This window comes from Falco punctatus, assembly GCF_963210335.1.
Source record: "Falco punctatus genome assembly, chromosome: 8".
In the NCBI taxonomy this organism is placed as follows: Eukaryota; Metazoa; Chordata; class Aves; order Falconiformes; family Falconidae; genus Falco; species Falco punctatus.
The window spans coordinates 758,873-768,583 of record NC_137588.1 but is presented as its reverse complement, the minus strand read 5'-3'; the positions used below and the strand labels follow the sequence as shown (position 1 = coordinate 768,583).

Sequence of the window (9,711 nt, the reverse complement as noted above, 5' to 3'; positions counted from 1 at the left end):
TGAGGGGAGGGCAGCTGTTGGATGTTTGGGGTTTTTACCCCTCTGATCTTCATCTTTAAAATGATCCTGGAGACTACAAGTCTCCATCAGATGCAAAACTACCCATTGCCTTATTGCACCATAAATAAATTGGAAAAGCACATAAATTACTAAGCTTACTGTACTGGAATGTGGTTTGCTTCCACAGTGAATAAAACTGGTGTAATTGAACTGGATTTACAGTCTAATATTAGCTTCAGAAAAAAACCACCACCACCACCAAAAAAAAAGACCCACAAAACAACCCCAAACCCAACATGGAAGGAAAATGGACAAATGTACATCTTAAAGAAGAGGATGTTGAAGTTTACAGGATGCTTTGACTCCTTTTTACCTACCATCCATAAATTTTGTGTCACAATTCTGTTCATCATAGCAATTAATCAGGCTGAAGTGAGTGTCGGTGAAGGACATTTGCCATCTTACGGCGTCCATGTTTTCTCTTGTGGAAATGCTTTTCTTGTCACTTGTTCAGGCAAAACAGGAACTTCTGGTTTCTATGTTGCCAGCCAGAAGTATGTACCCAAACTTCTTATTACCTAAGATAAATGTATTTAGTGTCTTCAGGCCAGCTCCTAGGGAATAAATTTCTATATACTGTCAAGGTTGTCCCAAATTCTCGTGGCAAAAAGGATGAATAAAGGGTTACAGTTGCTTCATCTTGATCTAAGACAAAGATGGAGGAGAATATCGTCTTGCAATTCAGGGATTTCCAGTGCTGCCGTTGACACACCTTACTCTAAAAATCGTAATACTAACTTGAGTGTTACAGAATGTTAAAAAAGAACTAAAAGTGTTTCATTAGAAACATCTTCATGATTTTGGAATAATGATGCTGAACAGGGAACAGTGGAATGATGTGAGGAACTCTGTGTCACAGCAGAGTGATGCTTGCTGGTTTGTCTCGACCACCTTAGAAATCACAGTGTCTAAGGATTTAGGTGTTCTTTATTTCCCTTCCATCTCCCTGCCTGGTTTTCATTTCTGTTGCTTTAAGCTAGGGGGACAAGTACAATAGTAATCATGGTGTACAGCCTGCAAATCACCATGCGCACCCATCTGAAATATTCGCAGTTTTAGCCTGCAGACTTCTTAATTCAGGCCCTGGTAATTCTTGAAAACAATGTTACCAAGTTTGGTAGTGGTTTTTAGGGTAAAACTCATACCTCTATTAGCAACGCCGACATTTCTGATTCATTTTACACAGAACACTGAGATCACAGAGTGTCCGGACTATGTGTGAACAGAGGGTGGAGATTCAAAGTACCGCATCCTTCTCGCATGAAATCATGTTTCTGTAGGTTCGTGTGGAGTTTGGGAAGCCTTATTTGTTCATCCGAAGCTGTGGTCCTGTTTACGCATTACTGACAGCTGCTTGGCACAATGTCAATGCCCGTGTCTAAATCTTGACAAGCACTAATTAAAGCTCGCCAACAAAAACTCCATTAATTTGCACACCCCACTCACCAGTAGATGGCCTCGGTCACAAAGCTATTGTGGCTGTCAATAAGAGCGTACGAGGGATAAAGGATAACATGGTAGAAGCATTGATTCTCGTTCAAGTGCTCTTTAAGTCGTTTAGACTTGTCTTACTAAAAAGTCTTGATATTCTTACTGTCTTTCATCCTGAGTCAATGATGGTGTCTTGTGTTCTCTTTTTGGTGCCTACCCATATTAAAGTGGCAATTTAACAGCATTCTTAATATGGGAAAGGTGAGTTGTACAAATGAATTCACACAGGCACCTACATGTCTGACAGTAGCAAACCTTAGTTTTATATCACATTTTTGAAGTATGTTTATCATGTTGATGGTGGTTCCTTTCCCTCCTGTCCCAGCATTGTCTGATTAATTCGGGAGCCGAGTTCAACCTTCTCCAGTTTTTAAGGCATGTTCAAGCTTGACCTTACCTTTACTTCAGGTTATATTTAGTTAACTATTTTCAGATCTTACGGCTGGAAAGCTGTTTAGTAGTAAAAGTCATATTGTTTGTCACAGTAGCGATTGTACTTCTTCAAAACTTCACAGTTGTGGTTAAAACTTATTTTCTGCCCCATGTGCTTCATTGGCTGCAGGTGGGGAGCCTTTGAGATGCCTTGCTGGCTGTAGTCACATGATGGCTCCTAGCTTATATGAGATGGAATGCAAGTGTGTGTAGTGGGAAGTTTTTCAGTTTCATTCCTCCCTCATACATGGATGTGATTGTTGATCTCTAAGCATTGGAGCATGTGTGGGCATAGGAAGAGGTACTTAGCTGTTAAAAAAAGCAGGCACTGCCTGCACAGCTGGGAAAGGCAGCTGGGCCAAATGGAGTTGCACAGTGAATACTGACAGCAGTAAGTCACAAGGGTTTCCTTCCTTGTCTTTTACCTTTTTTTTTTTCCCCATTTCTGATGTGATGTTCTTTTGGGTTTTTACAGTCCTGCCAAATAGGATGGAGGTTAAGGAAATCGCTATGTACATGTACAGCACTGTTGAAAACACCCCTTTGTCACAGCTTTGTCTCTTACATGTATTTTGTCTGAATTCAGTGATGTGTGCTTTTCCTAATACAAGGTACCTGCTATCAAAGTTGATGGGGAAACTTTAACGGGAGCAGACTGCAACTTTTTTGCTGCCTTTGAAGTTATTCTGTCAGGAATAGAGGCAAGCTAAAATTAGACATGCTGAAGTTTGCCTTGTGTGCCATTTTCTCCCTCTGCTGTCAGAGAACAAGGCTTTTGATAGTGAGCTCAGTACTGTAGTGCTCAGGATCTATGAGGGAAAGGAGCAGGACAGGCCAAGTAAAGTGCATGTGTAGGCAAGGTCAGATCACTGCAGTGTCAGGCTGTCAGGACGAGATTGTCCACATGGACAAACCTGCCTTTTTCGCACTGGAAATCTATCCCCAGTCTGCTACTGTCACACCTGGCAGAGGAGATGGCATCTCACCAATGATGCAGCCCTTTGCCTTAAGGACATGGGAGTTTTGGCATGCTTAGGGAAACAAGCGGTGACTTGAATGTTCCTCTAAATTATGTTTAGCAGTTGAGAGTAACCTTTTACATAGCAAGCTGTACTTTGACTGATTCGTGTATGAGGGAAGGATCTGAGTTTCCAAGGTTAGAGCTGAAGTCCAACCTTAAGTTTGCAGAGGTTTCACTGTCTGATTGGGGCGGTATGGAAGAGGCTGCCCAGATAAAGCTGTGGAAAATCAGAGCACCTACAGGCTATATCTGCCTTACACTAATTAGCAGCTGGCACATCCCTAGAATTCTAGAATGAAAAAAGGGGAGAAGAAGAAATGCCTTGATAATCTCTCTCTTCTGAACTTTCTGGAACCACTTGGCAAGTGCAGCATCCATAACTCAAGTACCAGCTGCCACGTCTGGAAACTGAAGTTTCAGTGGCGCAATTAGATTAAGTGAGTGGCCTTGTGAAAGTTCAGGGGTCTGTCAGAACGTTGGTTCTGCGCTTGGTGGCGTTACACTGAGGACCTTCGTGCTTCTTATCTGCAGAACAACAAACAAGGTTGTTACTTGTGGTGTTATTCTTTTATAATGTGTTTATTGTTGTGTAAACTGAGAGCTGATGAATATAAATAATGATTTGGGGGATTTTTTAATATACTTTCAGAGGGAACAGGGTTGAGGGACTGCAATATAAAGTGAAGAGCAAGTTAATGACAATGAATTTGTGTAGTCCATAACTCATGTCATGCAAGGCACTGACCATTAAACAGATGAACATCTAATCACTGCTGGCTAGATTGGGGTGGAAATTAAATCATGAAGTGATCTACTCTGGATTGGCAGCTGCCTGAAATCTCTCATTTCCTGTATGTTCAAAGTACATATATTATTAAAGTCTGTCATGAGCTTAGTTAGGCACTTTGTCCTTTTTAATTACAAATGGGGTGACTGTCCCTTAGGTCTACCTCAGGCTCAGCCCCCTATAGCACAGCCTTCTGAGCTGGTAGCCTGTTCCCTATGTTTTTGTAATTAATGTCATTAAGTCACCTTTCTTTTTCTCTGAGATAAGAGGTATTTTGCATAAGGTAGAACAAGAGAGAAATTACTGATCCTCTGGGTGCAGTGTGCACTGGTTGTTGGTATAGGTTAGGATTTTGTATGGACTTCTGCTGAGAAGTGCTTTCATAAGGCATCATTCCTGCTGTTGTGGTTCAACCTCTGCCTAGGAAAGCATGGTGCAACCCACTGGTGACAATTAAATTGTGTGACTTCACTCTTGCTATAAGGTTCCAGCCCTCTGTCTAAGAGGATAGTAAAATATTTGTACAAGTACTTCTAAAGATGGTGCACTCACTGTGGCTTGGATTATAGATTTTTATCTACTTTAAAGTTTCAGAAGCAAATTGACAGATCGTATTTTGAGTCTGAATTTATATCAACCTTCAGTTACATTAAAACAGTAATGACAATAAAAATCTTAGGTAGCCTTGAGTAGTGAGTAAAGGAGGGCTTTTTCTGTTATCATTTACATTATTCTGTGATGGCTTTGGTTTGTTTGTATTTTGTTTTTTATTCTCTCCTGAACACCAGCCGTTCATCAGAGCTGAAGAAAGCGTTTGATTGCTGAGAGAGAGCATAGACGTCTAAGGGAAAAGTGGGTTCTTTATCTGGCCAGTCATTCTTATGTGTTTCATATTCTACTTTCAGATTCAGGGTTGGAAAAAATGTTTTTTTGAATGCTATTTTGGTAAGGTTTACTGTCTTTCTCTGCAGTGGAGGCTGTTGTTTCCTGATGGAATCATATGCATGGTTTTTGCCCAGTTTTCTGCTAGTACAGTGTCCCTGGGTACAGCTCATGCTGCAGGGTCTCCTGCAGTATACAGCTGAACGTCTTGCTTTTGTTTCACTGAGGTATATGGGTTTCAGCAGGGGTAGCTGGGTGGAAGTTAGTGCCTGTGTCATACTGGAGATCTGCTTAAGTGATCTAGTGGCTCCTTCTGGCAAAATCTGTGAAATTATAATAGCAGAAGTAGAGAGAGGAAGGGGATCAAAGGTGGATGGTAGTGCAAGATTCATATAGAAGAGGAAGCTGTATGTATTGTGACTCTAGAGCAGCAGCTGTAACTGCCCTGAAATGGAAGTAAGTTTTGAAAAACTCAGCAAAATAAAAACATTGTGAGAAAATCAGTGTTCTGACTGGATGTATTCTCTACTGACTGGATGTTGCTCATCTCTGCAAAAAGATAGATGAGTATTAATTTTTCTCAGAAATTTCAGTGTTATAGTTGCTCTTGCAAGGAGCCCACCTCAGAATCCTACAAGAAATTCTCCTTTCCGCTAGCCTGTTGGTAGCCTAAATAGGCAACAGATTTTGTATTGAATTTGTATTAAAAAAGTAGGATAATCTGTATTATCAGTAAGAAACTAAATCTAGAGCATTTATTGATTTGCCTCAGTTGTGAGGGAAGTCTTGAGAAAGCTTTAAAATGTGAAGACACATCTGCTGAAGCCTTAATTTGCAAGACCTCAGGTTACTTGTCTTTGCAGTCAGTGCCTTCTCGTGAGACTGATAGATTAAGTCTGCAGTCAAATGGTCATCTTGCTTTTCTAATTATTTACTTTCACACAACCCCTTTCTTTCCTAACCTTGCATCTGTACAGCGGCTAATTCAGAAGTTAACTGGTGGTACTCATTCATGGATGCATTAATCTCTTTGCGGTCATAGAGTCATTTGCTTGCCTTTTCTTTAATACCTTGGTGTCTCTAATACCCTAACCAGAGCCAAGCACACCGCTGCAGGTAAGCCTTCTGTATTTATTTGGTGTTGGAATAATTTCCTCTAATTTCATACTTCTATTTATGTACTCTCAAGCTTGGTTTGCAGGATCTCGTTTCCACTGTTAAGCACAGGAGCAAAGAGTACTTGAGATTTCTCCCTAGCATTATTTCTGACCCTGTGTGTGACCAGTAAGGATTTATTTCAGTGTTTCGTTGGGATTTTTTTGGGTTTTGGGTTGCTTTTATTGGTTTTGTTTTTTGTTGTCCAATGACACATTACCTATAGTAATATATAGTAATATATATTATTCTAATATATAATATATATAATAGTAATATATACCTATAGTAGTATATATATCTTTATATATATACTACTGTATATACATATAGCATATAGTATCTTTTCACTTGGTTTTTCACCCTATGTGTTCCTGGTCTTTCTGCTATATTCAGTATGCTCTTCCATTTTTTCCTCTTTGCTTATGCTTTCTTTATGTTTATTCCTTTCATCCTATGTCCAGAAAAAAAAAAAAAAAAAAAAACTGGAAAAAAAAATCTGTTTCAAAGATTATGCCCAAAGCTACTTTAAAAAAAAAAAAAAAAGTTTGCTGATTCAGACATTCAAAAAATGCCAGAGGAAGGCCAAGGCCAGCAATAGCTTCCTGTCCTCAGATTTTCATGAGCTCTTATCTTGCTGCTTGTCTGCATGTTTCTGCTGGGACAGGCATAGCTGTGTCACTGGAATTCAAGGCCTGTCTGGATGCAAGTGATTCTGAAAATTGAGTAGAGCACTACATCACAGTGCACGCCCACTTCTGCACAGGTCTCTAGTCATATTCTTATGTAAATGGATACCCTAACTCTCAATAGGGTTTATTTGATATGCAAAATTTCTGTGTTCATTCAAGCAGTAATCCAGCCAATTGTTTGAGCGCAAAAGGCCTAATTGTTTTCTTTTGCTTCTGTGTAGTTTTACTAAGTCAGTGCTCCTGTAACTTACATTTACATGATCTTTCTTTATTGCTAAAATTTTTCTTGAACTTTCACCAGACATCTACTTAAAGAATTCTCCCTGTACAATTTAGGTGTAGAATGAGCTGCAAAGCAAAGAGGATTCAGTTAGATATCTAGTGTTGCTTGCTTGTTTCTTAGCTGGTTTGCTGGGCTTTGTGGATTCTAAGAGCCGTTGTGGGGGAGTTTTGAATTGCTTTCTCATCTGTTAATTTCTTGTTTGCATTCACAACAGGCTGCCTGTTTTAGTAGTCTTCTGTATTTCTCCCTAGTGAACTATATTTCCTGTTTTCTTTGTGAACGGCACCATATGTAATTGTTTTACCATTCTTGCTTTCTTCCTGCATGATTCGGGAACTATTTTGGAGCTTTTATGCAGATACACATCCCTCTCCCACATGCGTCAGTTCTCCATGTTCCCAAGTTAGTCCTGAAAAAAAGTGTTTTGAAATCCATATACACACTTTCACGTATTTCCATTTTCCTTGCCTGCATTTCTGTTGCACTTCTTTGTGTAGTCTTGACAGCACTGTTGCAGCATGCCTTTACTGGCTCCACAGCGACTTGGAGCACACGGGTATCTGAAGGAAGTGGCTTGGTGCTCTCACTTCAGGTGTTCTTAAACTGGTAGGGCTGATTATTGATGAAGACCACATCTTGATATGCTGGTCTCTGTGGGTTTTGTTTGGGTTATTTTTTGTTTGTTTGTTGGGTTTTGTGTGTTGTGGGGTTTTTGGTGTTTTTTTTTTTTGCCAAGTGCTGCATCCAGCATAATCTTGTATAAAGTAAATCACTGAATAAATTTGTAATTCTGTCATCAGGGCCCTAAATGCCTGAGGTGCTTTCTGCTTCATATTCACAGGGCTGAAGTTGCACATCATTAAAATCCCGTCATTTCAGCGTGAATTATTCTATTGAGTCATATTTTATTCACATGCCTTTTCTTATTCAAGGTTCTCTGGTACGCATCAAACATTTGCACGTTAGTCCTGCAGTCTGCTGTAACAGCTTAATTTAGATGAGTTTCTTATGCTTCTTTGTGAAACAGCTCTGTTTTTGCGTTTCAGTGTCTGTTTTCCATGCTTTCTCCTCTTCTGGTTTTTTTCTTCCCCCTAGAAATCGTCCAGAAAGATTGTATTTTCAGTGGATATTTGAATGTGTGGCCCTAAATGTGGATCAGAGGTCCTTAATAGGAAACACTGTGTGTGTTCAGGGGATTTACATGTAGCACAGTTATTAATCACTTGTTTAAATAGCTTTTTAGAATTCCCGTCCCATTACTCTCAACACCTTATACCATCCTAGTATTCTTAGTAGTGATTTCCACCAATGCAGATGAGAGCAACACCAAGTAAATGTGGAAGGAAGGTCACTTTGGGAATAGAGGAGTATTGTCCCTGAGAAGAGAGTACTGAGGAGCGATATGGATTTGTAATTCTTCATATTTTGAATTTGTCGTCCCAGGCAAGAGCGGACTGTGCTGCATGGAACTTCTTCAGACAGTGTGCAAGCTGCTGCGTGACTACTACTGTTGTACTGGGATGGGTCTTCCAGAATTTTTAAACCATGCACTGCGGAGCTGTGTGTGGGCACCTTTAAGCAATTTTTTTAAATAAAAGCACCAAAGGAAGTCCCCACGTGGCATAGAGCATAAACACTTCAGAGGGGTCAGAAGGCATATATAAATATATGACACACTGGGAAAATAATCCTGCTGTTTATTGTTTCCATTTTGCTCACCTTCCTCATGTTTAGTTCTCAGGTGTAATGAAATCCTGAGTAACAACTGTTGTTTATGCTTGCTACACTGCTTGATATTTTCCTGAATATATGTCTGTTTAACCAGCTCACGACCAGTGATGTAACAGCATATGTAAGGCACTAACCCCTCAGTGCATTTGTAATGAGGATAAGGTACAGAAACCTAAGTTATATATCACTCTTAAAAAGGTGTTGTACACATGCAGAAATGTTAATGTATGTGTGCTCTATAAGCCAACCATTGTAACCGGTCTTTCTAAATCGCTGAGAAATGAAAAACCCATTTTACATGCAGCTTTCAGAGCATTTTATTTAATATGTTCATTTACAGATGGAAATGGGGAGGGGGTGGAGCAGGTCTTGAGTACCCAGGTTCACTTGCTGAGCCAGCAAGGGAACACCGTTCTCCAGGCTTAGCCGAGTGCAGTTTCTGTCGAGTCACAGTCTGCCTCCAGTATCTGCGCTGCCGTTAGCGTGTGCTTTCAAAGCCTGACGGCTCTGTCTTTCCAAAGGCCTGCGTACCTAGGGATTTTCAGTGACTTAGTGCATGGTATTAGGCAGTCGCATTGCTGAAGTCAGCTCACATAAGACATGACTCAAAACCTATTCAGTCCTATAAATGACTCCCTTTGATTTCAGCGTGCTTCAGAATAGGCTGCCGTTCACCAAGGGGCCTGGGCACTCAGCAATGTAAGGTGCTGCTGAGTGTGCTAACCCCAGTCCTACCAAACATTCTGTATAAGTACCATGGATTGCATAGTTTTACTCTTGCCTTTTATATTTTGTGAATTTCTAGAAATTTTGGTTTGTTGGTTGGTTGGGGCTTTTTTGTTTGGTTTCATTTTTTTACTTTGGGTTTTGTTTTGGGGTGTTTTTTTCCCCAGAATTTTGACCAGAGTGCCTGGTCACATTGCAGACTTTATAATTCCAGGTTTAGATTCCTTTTATAAATCTGATCCTCAGTTTCCCAGTTTGGTAAGTTTTCTAAAGAACTACTTGGAATGTGTTCTTGAATCTTACTGTGCATGTTGCTTTGTCACAGAGCAGGAACAATGACTTTCCTCTCTTCACTGTGAGTGCAGTCCAAAGCTGCGTGAAACCAGACCTGTTCTACCCTAGCATGGTCTTGGAGCAGAAAAATAGCCTCAGTGGTGTTACGTGGTGGACA

At 40.2% G+C, this 9,711-nt stretch overlaps 1 protein-coding gene across 7 annotated transcripts in view; it reads left to right on the top strand.

The window, feature by feature from the left end:
• Positions 1-9,711, top strand: part of SPATS2L (spermatogenesis associated serine rich 2 like) — a 726,913-nt gene that overhangs the window by 570,409 nt on the left and 146,793 nt on the right. For 2 of the 7 annotated variants that reach the window (XM_080400584.1, XM_080400585.1), the window contains exon 1: positions 2,459-5,789. The exons of 1 other annotated variant lie outside the window; for it this stretch is intronic. The gene's annotated coding sequence lies outside the window, so the exon portion shown is untranslated. Of the gene's footprint in view, positions 1-2,351; positions 2,375-2,458; positions 5,790-9,711 lie in introns of those variants that run through there. 4 more of the 7 variants (XM_080400587.1, XM_080400586.1, XM_080400583.1 and 1 more) reach the window with 3 other exon arrangements.